This window comes from Lichenostomus cassidix, chromosome 7 (genome assembly GCF_008360975.1).
Source record: "Lichenostomus cassidix isolate B80296 chromosome 7, HeHo_3.0, whole genome shotgun sequence".
In the NCBI taxonomy this organism is placed as follows: Eukaryota; Metazoa; Chordata; class Aves; order Passeriformes; family Meliphagidae; genus Lichenostomus; species Lichenostomus cassidix.
The window spans coordinates 19,323,728-19,341,263 of NC_139488.1; the positions used below are offsets into that span (position 1 = coordinate 19,323,728).

General features: G+C 40.5%; 1 protein-coding gene across 4 annotated transcripts in view; it reads right to left on the reverse strand.

The window, feature by feature from the left end:
- B3GALT1 (beta-1,3-galactosyltransferase 1) overlaps positions 1 to 6,887 on the reverse strand; it is a 184,124-nt gene extending 177,237 nt beyond the window's left edge. For all 4 annotated transcript variants that reach the window (XM_085066548.1, XM_085066551.1, XM_085066552.1 and 1 more), the window contains exon 1: positions 6,743 to 6,887. The gene's annotated coding sequence lies outside the window, so the exon portion shown is untranslated. The remainder of the gene's footprint in view (positions 1 to 6,742) is intronic.
- Positions 6,888 to 17,536: the final 10,649 nt, after the last annotated feature.

A 17,536-nucleotide genomic window follows, 5' to 3' on the forward strand; every position in this document is an offset into this window, starting at 1 on the left:
ATGAATGGATAGCAGAGCAGCTGGGGCCCTTCTTCAAAGGACTTAAAATGTAATTCTATAAGCTAAATATTTAAATTAACAAAGCAATAGGCTGCCTACTAAAATAGTCCTGTACTTCTGCCAAGTACTTGAGCAACAATAAATCAAGGAACAGAACAGCACTTCAGACTGGAGTTTGACAAGCACATAAGGCAATTATTAACTGCTGCTGTTCAACCATCTTTCTTTCCTCTTGCATTTACCTTCATAGTTCTATATCCTCACTTGTACAGCCTTTGTAAGGTCCTCTGTGAAGCAGATTCAAGCTGGCAGAAAGTGGGTTTCTGTTTTGTTTTGACTTTTTAAATCAGTGGCCAGGGCAGAGGAGTAGTCTTCTGCCAGACTTATATGAAGTAGTTCTGCAAAGGATTAGGAAGGATGGTGTTACTGTGACTGGGAGAAGGGAAAACAGGAGCATCACAGACACTCTGCTGGAGTTACTTACACTGCTGTGAAACCACATTTATTACTAAGTAACACTAAATAGTAACACAGCACACTAATAATACATTTCTGATGTCTCTTTAAACCTCACCCTCGATGCTGTTGGCAATGCAGCCGCTTTTGTAAGTGACATGCCTTGAGTATAAAATTACTAGGCTGGCTTTGAACAAGGAACATGAAGAGATCCTTTCTATATGGAGGGCTTCCAGCCTAACCTCTAATATAACTGGGAGGGAGGAGAGGAAAAGCTTTGGTTATTATTTTCATGTTACTATGTAATGTAGCTCACAAGTGAAAGGTGATTAATTAGATGGCATTGGAGTTAAGACTGTTGTGTAGTGAATCCATAGAGAGGCTAAGAAAGCATTAAAGTTATTTGAGTAAATGTCACTTTGCACTCCAATATTTTTAAAAGCTTCGTTGGTTTTAATTAAGAATAATTTTAACAGCAATCAACATGGATCAAAAACCATATACCACCATCCTCACTTCCCCATTCAGTGCAGTTGGAATAAGTGCTATGATTAGCATTTTTCAGAGTTTTCTTTCTGTTTTGTCTGGTCTGGATTTCTGGACACAGCATTAACCTGTTAGTTCTATGAGCTCATGTTTACTGAGCTGCAAAAAACCCCAAAAACAAAAACCCAAAATCTGTGTTACATACAAATATTTTTTAAATCTATGAACATCCTTGTCTGATATGCCACAACACTTTTATTCCTGTCAGACATCAGATATACATACAAAAGAACTCATAAGTCGTGATACTGTTGGCAATATTAAGACAAAGACAATGAGTTGTCTTTGGGCACAGAACTAATGCCATCGTGATGACAAAGAGTTCCAGAAGCACCGTGCAGGACTCAGAGTGGACAAAAAGATGACAAATGAGCTTCAGTGTAGATATGCGTAAGCTAATATATTTCTCATGGAAAGTAATCTTGGTCACATACACACCATGCTGACAAATGACTGGAGAAAAAAATCCAGCAGTCATTATTGACAGATCCCTAGAATTAACAGTTTTATGTACAAGAGCAACAACAACCCTAGTAAAACATTGGGTATCATGAGGAAGGGCACTGAGAAGACAGAGCATGTTTATACAGCCTTGGTCCATCCACATCTCAAGTACTTCTGGTCTCTGCATTTCAAGGACAGACTCTAGTCAGAGAAGGGCAAACAAAATATCAGAAGGATGGAGTGCCTGCCTCAGAAAAAGAGACTTAAGGGGCTCTTTAGTTAGGAAAGAAGACTGAAGCAAGGTATGATCAATCAAACCATGAAGATGGTAAATAAACTAATGTAAAGCTTCTGCTTGCTAAATCCTTCAGTAATAGAACTAAGGAACCTTTAACAAAGCTAGCACAACATTAGTTTATAAAGATTAAAGTGCTTCTTTACAAAGCTAGTAGTAAGCTTCTGGAACTTGCTGCCACAGGAGGTTGTGAAGATAAGTAAAGCATCAGCAAGTTTGAAAAAGACAAGTTCTTGGTTTGCAGGTCCACAAATGGGCTCTAACCACACTAAGCAGATATATACCTACCATCCCTAATATAAAAACCAGTATGCATGAAGAGCAAAAGGGAATAGGTACATGAAATGGCTAAGTTTGTGTATTGCCCCTAATAGCATCCCTTAATATCAATGTCGGAGACCATACCCTGAGTATGAAGGTCCACTGGTCTGACCCAGCAGAGCTTTTCTGATATTCTTAACTTCAGTTTCCTGTAGTATCTTCTATTAAACTCTGAAGAAACAGAAACCACGAAAGTTACACCCCTGCTTCTTAATCTGATGTGAAAGAGGGAGATAAGATTTGAATAACAGCAGTCCTTCAGTATAAATTCCAATACACAACATCCTATTCTAAGGAATAAATTAGTACTATATCTTTAAACTAAAATAATGGTCAGACCCTGGAGGAAATATTTGCACTACTCCAGCCAGTGTGACCCCAAAAAGCCACAGATGTCCCACAGCAGGATCAGCTATTTCAGTGAAACTGTAGCCACCTGCTGAGGGACAAAAGAAACAAACACCAACCCCTCAAACAGCTGAGCTACAGAACTGCTCAAAGGGAAGCAAGGTTAGGATGTAAGTCATTCACATTTTTACTGAAGCAAGTCTTAAAAGATAGTAAGAGTTAAAGCCTACTGGCACTCAGATGGCAGTCTCAAAAAACGGAGTGCAAAAGCCAGTACCTAGAGGGTGTTTTCTCCTTCGTCTACAGAAACTGTTTATACATGAAATACGCATATTATAATTGCAATATTTTGAGACTGATTATACAGAACACCTGCAAAGGGAAAAGGTATGCTGGCAATGCTCCATAGAAATGAATAAATGTAACTGAACAGAATTCTCACATGGTTTCAGTTATATAGCATTTTCTTCATTCATTGCACCGTTTACCATTACCCCCCTCACCAGTATTTGGTTACTTCTTGTTATTCAGATGCAAAAAATGCATTTTTTGTATTTATGTATTTCATAAATATATGTAGTGATACATTGAATTATACACTTATATATGCATTAAATTATAAATTTTAATTCGTAATGGAATAATAAAGTACCATTTTGACGAGCAACTATTGTATGTAGATTACCCCCACTAGTTTGGAGTTTAAATTGAAAGCTACAAAAATCAGGAGGGTTAAAAGGAGTGTCCACTCCCCCCTACACATGCAATAACTGGCAATTTTACATTTGAGGCAATGATACAAGAAGGGGAGTGTCTCGTAAATGAGATTTGTAATTCATCATTACACTTTGATTCGTCTCTGTGTTAACAGTAGCCACAAGCAGGCCCAAGACTCTTGTACATCCTTTCTTTCTCCTCGATGTATTGGGGAAAGCTGATCTCTGCCACCAACATATCTGCAGTCTGTCAGTCAAAGAAAACAACTTGCCCACCTTTGCCTCTCTCCCTCTGTTGAAGAGCTGTGTTCTCAGCTTCGGGAGCTGAAGTCCTGTTTTTACAGCATCTTTATTAAGTTCCTTGAAAGACATTTGCAGGAGACACAGGTGCTCAAGCAGAGCACTCTTGGTCACTCTGCCCATGGCACTGTCAGGCAGCAGCAGCAGATACCATCACCATTTGGAAACATCTGAGGCCTGTGAGTGAGCAACAAAGGGAATGCTTGGATGCTGAGGTATTTTATGCTTCTGTTTATCTGGGATTCTGCAGAGCTGCCATACATCAGCATTTAGGGTTGCTCTGTTTGATGGAGACATAGCTTACAGCTACGAGTCCATATTTTAGCTGCAGTTTCAAAACATTAGCTTTTCCAAAAAGATCAGTGCACCATTTGTGTGATCTAATATAACTAGGAGATATATCATTCATTCATTCATTCATTCATTCATTCATCTTTTGCATGAGCTTCTGCAACTCTTCAGTGGTTCAACTGAATGTACACATGTACTTGTTTCTAAAATGTACTTACTTCTAAGAAGCAAACCACTTGTTTTCTCTAGCTGCATCAAAAGAAATAGTTTTCCTACTAGTCATGGCAAATTACATCAATAATATTTTAGTATTCATCTTTATCTATTTAACTAAATATGCAGCAGGTTGGAGAACATGACAGAATTGACTATGTCAGTTCCAGATTTCTTGTTATATTACATACAGTGATACTAATCTGTAAAAATTACTACTATGGAAGTATCTTAGGAAAATCCAAGATATCTCTGAGTGACATTTTAGTTGGGAGGCATACAGACATACTAATTTTCTTTTATATAGAAGAAAACCGTGAAAAGCAGGCTAAAAATTTTTGAAACTTCTGCATTCTCCTCTTTTAACTAGGTATGAGCATTATATAATGATAATAATTATTAATATTAATTCTACAGCTGATTAATATTTTAACAAGTAAATACTTAATATACTTATATTGACTTCAGTGGTGGAATGATAGCTGCTCCAAAAAAGTTCATTAGTTACTAACAGACAAAGAAGATACAAAACAGTGAATCAAGCACCCTGCTGAAACAATAGAATTGAAGTAGTTTGATGTTTCAGAATAGGTTTCCTCAGAACTGTGCATGGAAAAAAAGTATTTAAACAAAGATTGCCTACATAGCAAATACTCTGGCATACATTCTTCTGTATGCATGTCCTCTTGGGAACAGCCCCAGTGAAATGACTGTCACAAAGTCTACTCATGTGCTCAAGGTTCTACAGTTTACCCATTTACAAGCTAAATTTTTCAATTAAAATTTGGTGTCACTCAAAAGGGAGGGTGGAGGGGAGAGCTTAGCGTTTTCAACCTGTAACCCACAAAAATTTCACTGCTCTCTTCCACAAAATTACCACAAAAATGTAGGATTTTCTTTCCTACAAAAGCACATAAGGAAAACACAGGTGTTGTTATGAGGCAGACGAGCACAACCGAGTGCATCTCAGACATTGCATCATGACTATGTGTGACATACTTGGAGGAGAACTGTTCTCTAAATTAATCTAAAATACTCAGACGACATTGAATCAAGTTAGCTAAATACGGTTTCTGAAGAACTGGTTTGACATTATGACATTTGCAGAACCTGTATAGATCTATCCAGAATTAGTGATGTACAAGAACTGAAATTTCATTAGCAATTTATATTCTGTCAAAGATGTTAGTTATTGTGTAAGTATGCAGGGAGGGAGCAATATTTAACCTGTATCAGCTATACGTTCCACACCTCAATTCTTTTACGTTTAGTTGTGCCTTCCCCACAGCTGTACCAATGGGCTTCAAAGCTGTACCAATGGGCTTCAAAGCAGAGCATGTATGTGTTACAGTGGTGTTTGCATAGCTTATGCAGCCTTGCATCTAGCACGATTTAAAACATTTCTGAAAACACGCTATGCATCATGTGACTGAACACGTCCTTATAACTAACTAATCAGAATACTCCATCAAGAAAGAGCAAGCAAGATCAATACACTCCTAAAAAGTAGAAAAGGAAGCTTAAAGCTACAGAGAAACAAACAAAAAAAAATCCTGAATCAAATTAAATGTTCTTTATATTTTCCGCAGACAGTGTTTAAATGTTTAGAATGCCCAACCAAGTCACACAAAATAACCAACAGATAACAGGAACTATTTTCTCTTCAGCTGTTAATTGTGGATGCTATCGTGCTTCCTACTGAATCAATGTCAAAACTCCTCTTCGTTTCCATGACTGGAGGATCAGGTCCGTCATCACAAAGTCTGTCAACATCCTGGCAGATTCCTTGAAATGTTATATAATCAAGATACTTAATGTTTACAACGACATCTATAAAGAGCATCTAAAGGCTGTATTTATCTAAACTAACAAGATTTGACAACATTTCAAAGCCTTCCAATATTATCTTCTATCACTAAAAGTACAGTAGGCTGAAGAAAAATGGAAAGGAGTGCATATGGATAAACGGGATTTCATTCTAATTGCTCCGTCTCGATAGCCAGTGGTCATGTATCAACCATCGCCGTTACACTCACTTTAAAATAACTTTTCTTTGAGCTAACTGCCTTAACAACTTTAAGATCCAGTCTGCGGCCACATCATCACCACCACTGTCGCCTTCAGTGGTGTGACTCGCCCCGCTGGGCGTCTAGGAACACCTCTGAGTGAAATCCTCCCTGGCAGGGAAGTTCAACCCGCCGCCCCAAGACAAGCGCGGCACCGCTGATCGCCCCAGCGCCAGCCCGGGGCACGTCCGCGCTGCCGGCTGCCGCTGCGAGCTGGGCACAGCGGGGCACAGCGGGGCACAGCGGGGCCCGGGGCAGCGCCGTCACCGGGACCCGCGGCACCCGCCTTCTCAGCCACCACCTCCGGCGGCCCCGCTCGGCATCGCCGGGGCCACCGTTCGGCGGCCCTCCCGAGGCGACGGAGCGGAGAGGCAGGGCCGCAGCCCCTCCGCCAGCCCCGACCGGAGGGCTGATGTCGCCCCCCGCCGCGGCACCCGCGGGCACCGCCGGCCGCCGCCAGCCGGGCGGGGGCAGACCAAGTTCCCACCGCACCGCCGGTCCCGCCCGGGGACCGCCGCGCCGAAGGGCACGCTGCAAGGGGCGGCGGAGGACCGCGCCCGCCCGGGACCCCTGCCCGCCGCGGCCCAGCGCCGCCGGCCGCCCCCGGCATCCCGCCCGCCGCTCCGCCCGTCCGCCGCTGCGCCCGTGCCGGCACCGCTGCCCGACGCTGCCGCCAACCCTTTCAGCGCCGGGCACAAGGGACGCGCGCGGCGACGGGCACCCGCCTTCCCCCGGCCGGACCTTACCGGCCGCGCTCGCCGCCCTCGGCCGCCCGGGCTGCCGCCGCTCCGCGCCACGCTCCCGCAGCCGGAGCGCATCCCTGCTCCGCCCGCAGCCGCACCAGCCGGCAGAGCGCGCGCCGCGCGGGAGCGCAGCGCGGGCACCGGCGGGGCTCGCCCTCGCCGACTGGCACGGCCGACAACCAATGGGCGCCGGCGCCGCGCCGAGGAGGCGGGACTGGGTGGCGGCAAGGGGCCAATGGGAGCGGCCCTTGCGGCAGCGCTGCTTCCGGGCGGCGGGAGCCGCGGCCGGGGCCGTGCCGTCCGTGTCCCCTCGGCTGTGTCCCCGCTGGGGCAGCGCCGCGGGCTCTCCGGGACGCGCTCCAGCCGTCGCACAGGCTGCCGGGGATGGTAACGCGCGCGGCTGGGCCAACCTTGCCCATCCCCAGCCGCTCTGGCAAACGGGAGCGGGCTGAGGGCCGTGCAGGTGGGGAGCGTGTGCCGCTCACCGCTGGCGTGCACGGGAATATCGACCTGCACGCCAAGGCGCTTTGTTTAAAACAAAACAAAACAAAACCCCAAGAAATAAATAGTGGGAGTAGATGTATCTTTTCTGGGGGAGTCCGACTGAGCTGAAATCCTGTCCGCCGGCAGCATCCCCGCGGCTGCTGCCCGCCTGCCTCCGACCTTGGCGTGGCCGCGGCAGGCACAGGACCGCGTCCTCGGCGGCTGCCGCGCTGCGGGGCGGCTGGCCTGGGCTGGGCTGGGCTGTGCTGAGCTGTGCCGTGCTGAGCTGTGCAGTGCTGGGCTGTGCTGTGCAGAGCTGGGCTGGGCTGTGCTGAGCTGAGCTGAGCTGTGCAGTGCTGAGCTGTGCAGTGCTGGGCTGTGCAGTGCTGGGCTGTGCAGTGCTGGGCTGAGCAGTGCTGGGCTGGGCTGGGCTGTGCTGGGCTGGGCTGTGCAGTGCTGGGCTGAGCTGTGCTGGGCTGAGCTGAGCTGAGCTGTGCAGTGCTGTGCTGGGCTGAGCTGAGCTGGGCTGTGCAGGACCCTCCATCGCCGCGGCTCTCGCTGCGCTGCGGGCTTTACACCGACTTTGCAAGGCCTCAGAACTTGTCCCACTGGCAGTGCCGCACCTGCCTGCACCTGTGTTTGAACTGGGCAGCTGTATCAGCGATTTTTGCCAGTGGAGCAAGTGCTTTTTTTAACTTTCGTTCATGTGGTACATCCATAGGATTGCATTGCTGTTTCCCTGTAGAACAAGGTCTTTTGCGTGCTTACCACAGTGATGTGACAGAGATGTGTGGGTCTGGTAGGATACCGAAGGCCCTGGAGAAGTGAAGTTCTAGGGTGAACTGCAAAGGATTATTGGCATAAGGCAGTAAGAAAAGGGGCACGGGCTTGGTTCTGGAGGGCCGTGGTGATAAACGACTCACCTAGGGTCACATAAAGAAATGCAAGCCTAGAGCTGGACAAAAGCGGGTTTGGAAGTTGCTAACAGTACCTGACTTGTCTAAAAGGTAACATACTAAATTCAGGTGTAGAATTAGAGCAGACCAGTGAAGAAGGGGAAAGGTAGAAAAGTGTGTTAGCAAAGATAAAAATTATTTTAAGGGGAACCTAGAGGAGGAAGAACAAATCATAAACATGAACATTGTACTTCTCCTGGCCAAGGACTCTAAATGCTCACAAGTAACTGTTGGCACCTCATCCCACTGATGTGGAATGAAACTGATCAAGAGATCCAGGGGAGCAGAGGAAGGAGGAATGTAACAGTAGGAGAGTACAACAATTTCAACTGCATTATTGCTACTCTTTTTTTATAACCAATAATTATCAGACTCTAAAGATTTCAGTTATACTAAGAAAAAAATGTTTCTTCCCTCTTTTCCCGTGTGTCAAAAAGCCAGGTGAAATGCTTGAAAACATTTCAGAAATGTATTTTGCTGCTGGCTTCTTTTCAGTGTTGATGGTCTTTACCCACTGTTTTGGAATTTGCTTTGTCAAGTAGAACCTCTTACCTAGTTTTGTACTTTATTTGCTGATTCAAAAGGGTGTGGAGGTTTATTAATTTCTGGTGGCTTGCCACTGTATCTCATGCCTAGTAAGAAAGGTTTCTAAAACTAAATAACCTATCAAGTTAATCTGGTGATAAGCAAATGTTTGTTAAGCTCTTAATGAAACATTGTTAATACTAATATTAGATACTATTTGTAGAGAGAATTCCTTGTTTAGTTGTACCAGATGCAGGTACCCTCACCTGTGCTGAGTTCAGAACTGCCAATACTGTTAAACAACTTGAAAGTCATGTCCTTTACCTTACACTTTCCAACAGTTTACTTTTTTTCTTTTAATGGCAACGAGCATTTGAGTTTACTGTGTCCACTGTAAAGACTCAATATACTCACTTTTGTTTGGAATGAAATAATGAGAGATGTTCTAATAATGAGAGATGTGCTTAGACACCATGCAACAGCTCAGTCAGGGATGTCTTTCTTCTAGCAAATGGGTTTTATTACTTCAGGAGCTACTTCAAGCCTTGAGATAGTACATCGTTAATAGTTTTTATTGTATTTTATACTTAAGAAAAGGTATCAGGATATTTACTCTTTGTTAAAGCAGGAAGGGTTTTTTTAACCTTTTAATATCAGCCATAATGTTCTCTTGAAAGAAACCCAAAACCCAACAAACACATTTTATTTATTGTTGACAGTTTTACAAATATTGCAGAACTGGCTAGAGCATCGTACAGTTATAACTGTATAACTCCTGCAAAGAAGAAGGAAATATTAAAAATAATCCTTATAAAGGAATCTCTTTGTAGTAAGCAGAAGGTAAATGTAATTATTTTTAATATTTTAAACTTATCCAAAAATGTAAACAGAAATTCAGATATCACGTCTGAATTCTATGTTCATGTTAAAAGAGTAGCCTTTAAGGTTCTCCAGCAGATTTTTGCAAGCATATGCACAGCTCAGTATGTAAGTTAACAAAATCATTAAAAAGAAAGACTAAACACCACATTTCAGCTAAATATCCTGTATATGACACAAAGGAACTCAGAGGAAGATGTTGCTATAGGCATAGAAGCAGCAAATAATTAAAACCAGAAATCAGATGAGGAAAAAAAAAAAAGCACATCTGAAATATGGGTGTGTTGGTTAAAGGGCTTTACAGTACATGTAATATATTCTAAAGCTTAGTAGTATTCTTAGTACCCTGACAAACTAGGGGGATTTTTTTTTTAATATGTATCTCAGGCCACAAAACTGGAATTTAACCTTCAGTCCCATAAGACAGAAGAGTTCAACAGTTCTTTCTGAAAAACAATATAGTACTCTTGAGCAGCACTAAAGGACATACATGAGCTGAGCTGCTCTTATTCATAGCAGAAACAGTGTAAGAGATTTCCATGCAGCTCTGTCAGCAGGAGTCCTTTCTGGCCTGGATCAACAGGGGTGATACAAGTTAGGAACCACACCTATTAAAATCATTGTTTTATCTGTTAAGACAGCCAACAAGATGTGAACTTCCAGCTAAGGGCTGCTATTGGGGACTCTGGCAGAAGGTAGGAACTATCCTGGAACTCCTTTACAAGAAAGAGAAACACAGTTGCTGTCTATCCTTTAGTCTTTAACCTTAGGTTTTAGGAGAACAGTACTTTAGTACTGAAGTGTACTGTATTGGCAGGTCTTTTATGTCAAAATAACCTCTGTAAATTAACCTCTTAGAGAAAAACATGATTTCACTCCTCCCTTCTGGTAGGGTTTGAATACTTAACTGATGCATGGATGCAGCACTGTTTTTGTAGATCTGGGGGAGGAGTGTTTGATTATTTATTTTTAAATGTGATACAATTTGCTAGCATTATTCAGCCTCTTTTGGTAACCCTTATGTTAATATCATGTAGATGTATGCTGTGAGATGCAAATCCAGTTATGTGCTAAGTGCTATATAGACAACTAAGGAGACAAAGGGTTCTTGCCCCCAAAAACTTGCCCCCCTCATGCTCTCCTTTGGAAGTGCATTGGGATCTGATTTCACACTGCACGACAAAATGTTTCCTTTTGTTATTTTATCTCCCAGGTATTATGTCAGCTGGAGGGAGCTAATCTCGCCGTAAACAAAGCAAGGCAACTTCCCTTGTGTGCAGAGTGAGTCCTTGAAGATATTTGTTTATCTTCAGTGATCACTTCTAAGCACAGCTTCCATTTATATAGTGTCCTTCAGAGCAATGTCACTGTGAGCATAATGAATATACTTAGAAGTATTTAAAGATTCCATAAATATATATTTAATTGCAACTGCCTTGAACAATGATGTCAGACCTTTTGTGTAGAGAAATGGATGGGTGGTGGAGCACTTTTTCAGATCCAAGGAATTCTGCTTCACATGAGTGACCAGTTTGCACAAAGAACTTTTTTCTCTCTCTTCATTGATCCAGCCAATTTGGGTATTTTTATCTTTGTTTTAAATACAGTAGAGTTTTTATTGTTCCCCATTCCATATTTAATTTTGTGGCGGATCAACTGTTTTGACAAATATTTGCACTATTACCTAAGAAATTAATGATAAAAAATTAATCTGGCTCTTAGCAGAGTTAACCAAGAGAGAAGAGCCTTCCCATCACAGCCAGTGGCTGAATCCAGCTGGCAAAAATCAATGTGGTTCTGTTTAATCATGATTAATGTTTTCACTTATTTTATAATTTTGCATGCAATTTCCCCTTTTTTTCAATTTTTCATCCTCTTGGAGAATGATTTGGCAATTGCTACTCATAAACTAGAGAGCTTGGTTCTGTATCATCTGATTGCTTACCAGCAAGAGGATGTGACCAGTAGTGGAATATGACTGGTCCTGAATTTCCATTTTCTTGAAATTCACAGCCACCAGAATACAGGATTCATGTTCCCTGATATGAGGACTGCAAAGCTTGGAATTGTCATCACAAGGACTATTTTATGTTTGGCACACAGGACTGTTTCTGTTGCCCTTATTTTCATTGAAGAGCATCTTAAGAAAAATTACTTGTTTCTGTTTCTGTAGTGGCATCCTCATAGATAAGGATGTCTGCCCACTAAGGGACTGAGGATATTGGTACCAAAATTTATTCAGAGATAAAAGAACTACATCAGGAATGTTTGGCTGTGTGATTCTGCTTATCACCTGGAAGAAAAGGTTGTCGAAAGTCTCAGTCCCAAAGAGCTTGTAATGACAGTAGAAGAGCAACCAAAGGAAAAATAGAGTTTATGGATAGAAAGAGTGAGGGGGGAAGCAGTGAAGTTACCACATTATGCAGCAGTTTAGTGGTACTGAGCTTCCTAGTTCTATATATACACAGCTGGTGTTACAGTGATTTGCTGATTGCTTGTGGTTCTACTTATGTATATGTGAGTATCTATATATTTATATGCATACAGACATGATACTCATATATTACATTAAAAGATCATTAAGTTTGAAAATGAGAATGCCTGAACTCAAAAGCAATCTGCTATAGTCTTCAATTTTGTAATTACATGGTGTTTTTCTTGGGATATTCACAGCACAGAAGGGATGAATCCTGCTACTTGCTCAATTATTTAATATTTTGATTCATTGAATTATTAAAACTATTACCTTAGGCTTTATTGATTATAGTCTCCAACTTATCTTCTGGCTGCTGCACCAATTCAGAAAGAAGTCCTCATAAAAATATTCTCTTGGCTGTATATCACCAGGACATGATCTGTACTATAAAAAAATTATATGACGTGTTGAAATAGAAAGCTATATTGCAAATATGGTCAAAATAGAACCATATCAAAGTTGAGGCAATAGATTGATTTAAATTTATTCAGCTGAGAAATCTTTTTTAGCACGGACAAAATTCTCTGCTCTGACCAGGTTCCTGGAAATGGAAGAAGCCTTTTTGGTAAAGCTTTAAAAGTAAATCTGTCTGTCCTTTCCTATGTGCAGGAAGCTTCTCCCCAAATAGATAACATCAGACAAAATTATAAGCAATCAAAAGTAGCATTTAAAAAATGCTTGTATTTAAAAAATACAAGTATTGCAAAACTTTTACTGGAATGACATTACATTTCCCCACAATTAAAATACACACCTGCCTGCGTCAAATAAAATAAAACATAAATTTTAACATTACATCTTAGCTTGAGTAATACTGTGTCATTTACAGAAATCACCCCAGACAGGTGTTTTTTCAGGTTCTTTTCCTGCTCCAGCAAAGCATTCAATGTATGTTACAGAAAAGTTGTAGAAAGTTCTTGAAAATTCTAGGATTTTTTATCATTATAAGATTTGAAAAGGGGGAGGAATTACCCCTAATATTTTAAAAGTCCAGAAGTCCATAAAGCATGATATCTTGATTCTGGTCTTTTATAGCTTTCATAACTTTCAAGTTGATGCAGATTTTGAATTTCCAGAACTCAGCGACTTGAATTGTATTTGGCACAAATGTAAGTATGTCTTCAGCAAATATATTAAAGGAATATTAAATTTTCAAATAAAAGAACTCAGATGTTGGGCAAAATCAAGGTTGTCTGTTTGACCTTATATCATGACCCTGTGAATTATGGTTAATTTTTAGAAATTATGGTCACATAATGATGAATCAGTAATATAGTAGGTATTAGTAAATATAGTAATACATGTAACATACACATTTGAACAAACTCAATTAAGGTACAGGAGGTGCAGAGTTTCATTTATTAATAATCTTTCCTGTGTAGCCAGGTCTTCATGTCAAAAAAAGCAATAAATGCTATGCTATTTCTGTCTCTGTTGATGACAATTTGTAGCTGATCAAAGAAAATGGTTTCTTTTCTGGAGTGCTTCAGTAGTCTTGAAATGTCATCACAGTGCATAGATATCTGGACACCTAATCCAAACCTCACTGAATTGCTTAGAAGGTATTTGGAAGAAGTTTATAAAGTTGAGTTTTCTTACACAGGTACTCACAAATAAGGTACATTACTCATATTTTTTTCCCTCATTTTGCTCTCTTTCCTACAGTGCACATGTACTTTCTCTAAAAATAAAAAATTAAGATATTGGTGCACTTTGCAGGACAATGGATTATAACATTAGTGTTTTCAAATATAGTTTGCCATACATTATTAGCCAGATGTCAGTGTCATGATGCCTCCAGAAACATATAAAGGTATTCCTGGTTGTTGTCTTAATGCTTCTTTTTGCAAAAAACAATTTAGGCTTCATATTCTGGCCCCAGATGCTGAATCCATACTGTTCCTGTTTTATGGCATGCTGTTGGCGTGGATAGCTGCCAGAGCCTGTTAAAGCAACTTTTCATTACCTTCTCTCCAGGCACCTAAGAACCACTGCTCGCTTTGGGGAAGTGGTTTCCTCAGTCAAAGCCACCAAGACCCAATCTGTAGCCTTCAGTATAGGAGTCCTGTCCTACCAAAGTAGATTAGCAGTTTATAGGAGATAATAAAGAAAAAAAATATTCTAAACTGTATACAACATTGTTTATTTGCTATTTCCACTATAATACTGCTTTATGAAAAACTGTACAAGACCTCTTAAGACTGCAACTGCAAAAATTTTTTTGTGTGTCCCTCTATATAATAAGCTGACTTTATAGCTATCCATTTCTTCCTTTTTATCTAATGTCCTGGAGAGGTCTTAACTGTGATTACAGAGAGAAACTGGAAGCATATTTTAAGTGGTAAAGAAGGTATTTCACATAGATTAGTTATTATTTTTATTACAATGTGGGCAGCAGTATTGCAATTAAGGTGCATTAAGACATTCTAATCTACCAAGCAGTATATCAAAGTGCTTTGTTTAGTGTTCCATCCCCTCATGGTACAGCTCTAATATCATTCCCTCTTAAACTTTTTAACTATTTCATCTTTTGTACTGAATTTTTTTTTTTAATTGAGAGGTGACTTTCTTGGTCATGAAATTTTGTGTTTGGTCAATTTTCTTCTCCAACAAGGTTGACTGGAAAAACAGCCTTCTTTTCAGTTTGGAATTCGCAGTTTCTGTGGGGAGGAATAGTATCTGTTATGATAGGACATTACTCCTTGTCAGCATCTGTTACATGTATCATTTCACCAGTCTAAGAGTAATTTTAAATGGCTCCTGATGAAATGTGTAGTAGATTTTTTATGTCTGTTTTTAGTAAAATTATATTGTACTTGGTTAATGAAAGTCAGATTAAAAATTTAACTGGCCTTTTTCTTTCTGTTTTTAAGAGTTTAAGAAGACCTTACTCTTTTTTGCTGTCTCATACCCTACTGTAAGAGAAGGGAGGTGAGGGAGCAATGGGAAACAGGTGCATGGCGAGGTAAAAATTTCAATTTTTCACCTCTTTCCCCAAAGTAGTACAGTACAGAGCTGCCTTATTTTTTTTGTTTAAGGACTATACTGAAAAATTCAGATCTTTCATGGCTGAATTGCAATTTACTGTTTTAGAAAGCCCAAGAGTAAGCTCAGTCTGATTATGTTTCTAAGCTCATTTTAACACAGGTCCTCTCTTTAAAACATTTTAAAATGCTTTTCATGTCAAAATCATCAAATGTAACCCACATACAAGGTGAATGCTGTTTGTGAAAGTCAATAAAATTTACCCAAAGGATTTAATTTAGGTGCCTCTTAATGGATGAAAGCATGAAAAGAGACAAAGGCTTTTATCTGTGTTTTGTCTTCATGTTTTCCTGTTTTTTTGAGTGTACCCAGGGTAGTTAATGTTTTTGCAATTATACCTAACAGTTGGAGGTATACTTGACTGAAGTGACCCAAATCTTTTAGAAGTAATTCTGATAATTATCCTGCACTTTGAAACTAAGGCCTGAACTATAATTATTTATGGGAGGGATATTTCAAAAAATGTTGTGTTAGAATAAGGCAGATCCTTAGCCTTGTTTAATTGTCCACCTTGAGCACTGTGTCATTTAAGATAACTACTGTAGGTCTTCTATTGATATGTATGAAGGAGATAAATGCTAAAACAGAAGACAGACAAGGTATGTACACTTTTTGAAGTAATCAAGCATTTGTTCGCAGCAAGTCGCTCACCTCGTAGTCCACTTCAGCTATACAGTCAAAGTGTTATTTAGATCTTTTTAGAGTTTTGAGGATGCCCCTGACTCTACTAAGACTCCAAAGGGATTAGTTGATATGCTGCACCTATAAAAACAATTTAAGTAGCTCTAAGTAAGTCTTTGTGCCAATTATGTTAACGAAGCTGCAAAGGGACTGCAAATTTAGAAGTTCTCTAAAATCCAGTGCTGGCCCAGCCATTAAATCAGGGTCTTTAATCTCTCTAATTGGTGCTTTTCAGTGTAGAAGAATACATGAACCCTGCTGTGTTCTAAAAGCAGTAGAACATCTTCACTAGCCAATAATACCCTGTGAAAATATACTTCTCAGACTGCCAGTCTCCTGTACTAAATAATGATGTGGAAAAGTTTCATTTCACTGCTACTCATCAGTGCAATTTTACTGTTGAACAGTGTTTGGCTGCAGCTGTGCTGGAAATACAACAGCTCTGCCCTTCATGACTGTAAGGTCCCTTTCTTAGGCATGAGTAAATATCCTGTCCATGAGATGAAACCTAGCAGTAGCCAGAGGAAGTTAGCCTGCTGAGAGTATAGGGGGCTCAGTACCAGAATTCTTCTCAGGAGCCATCAAGCTTCTCCTCACAGAATGAGACTTTTACAAACTGATTACTTGTTATTTAAACTCAAGTAGCAAAACTTAGATAGCCTGGACTATCACTTTCAGATATTTAAACTTAGAATAACAATTTTCCTTCACAGAAGTACAACTCTAATGGATGCTTGTTCTTTTTAAACCCCAAAAGACCAGCTCCTTCACTGCAGTAAATCTGTGTGGGTTCACCAAAATGCATGAGGCTTCTTGGCATTTAGTATTTTATTTACAGAAAACCGATAAGGTCGCTACTTTCTAGCTACAGATTTTATCCCAATATCTCTTTGGCTGCTGTATGCATTCTCTCCACAGTGTGACTTCTGTAGTGGCAGTGTTATGTATACATCAGGGTGACTCAGGAATACATCTCACACCCCTTCTGCCTCGTAAGGAAAAAGGGTGTAAGACTCAATGAGTTCGAGCCTTGTCTCATCTCTGATTACTTCTACATTTAGCTTTTGGCTGAAGTTCTGAAGAACTCCTCTACTTCATTTTTTTTTCCAGGTAATTTACATTTTTCTGCTGTATTTTATTACCCATGGCTGTTAGTTTTCTAGAAAAGTTATAGAGGGTGTCATCCTTATAACTTGTGCTTCAAATGAATAATTATGCAATAAAATCTCATTTTTCTTTAACATTCATCCTCACTACTGGAGGAAGAAAAAAAGCCACCTACTGAGAGAAGAGAATGCTAAGCTAATGAATGCACTAGATGAAGGCTCTGCTCCTCTGTATCTGTCCCATACTAAGCAGAATCTCAGTCATGGAATATCCAAAGAGATTTGCCCCATATGCTATGTAACTTATGTATGTTGACATAATTCATGACAATATTCTCTCTGGGAGTAAAAATTTCTGTGTAATCTTGCTTTTTTTTCCCCTACTATTTCATCAAAGCTTTTATTTGTCATATCTAGTTGGCCAAAAGGAACCCACTTTTTCTGTGACTCATTTTTGATTTTTTTTGGGGGGGGAAGCCAAAAGGTCTGAATTTTGCAAGGATAGTTTCAGAGGCACTAATTTCTTGGTGTGAGATTTTATTTTCATTATTGATATCTGTCACTCCCCTAGATTGTAGTATACAAGTTTAAATTCATGAGAATGTACAGGAGGATGACAAATGGCTCAGGACTGTGCTTCAGGTAT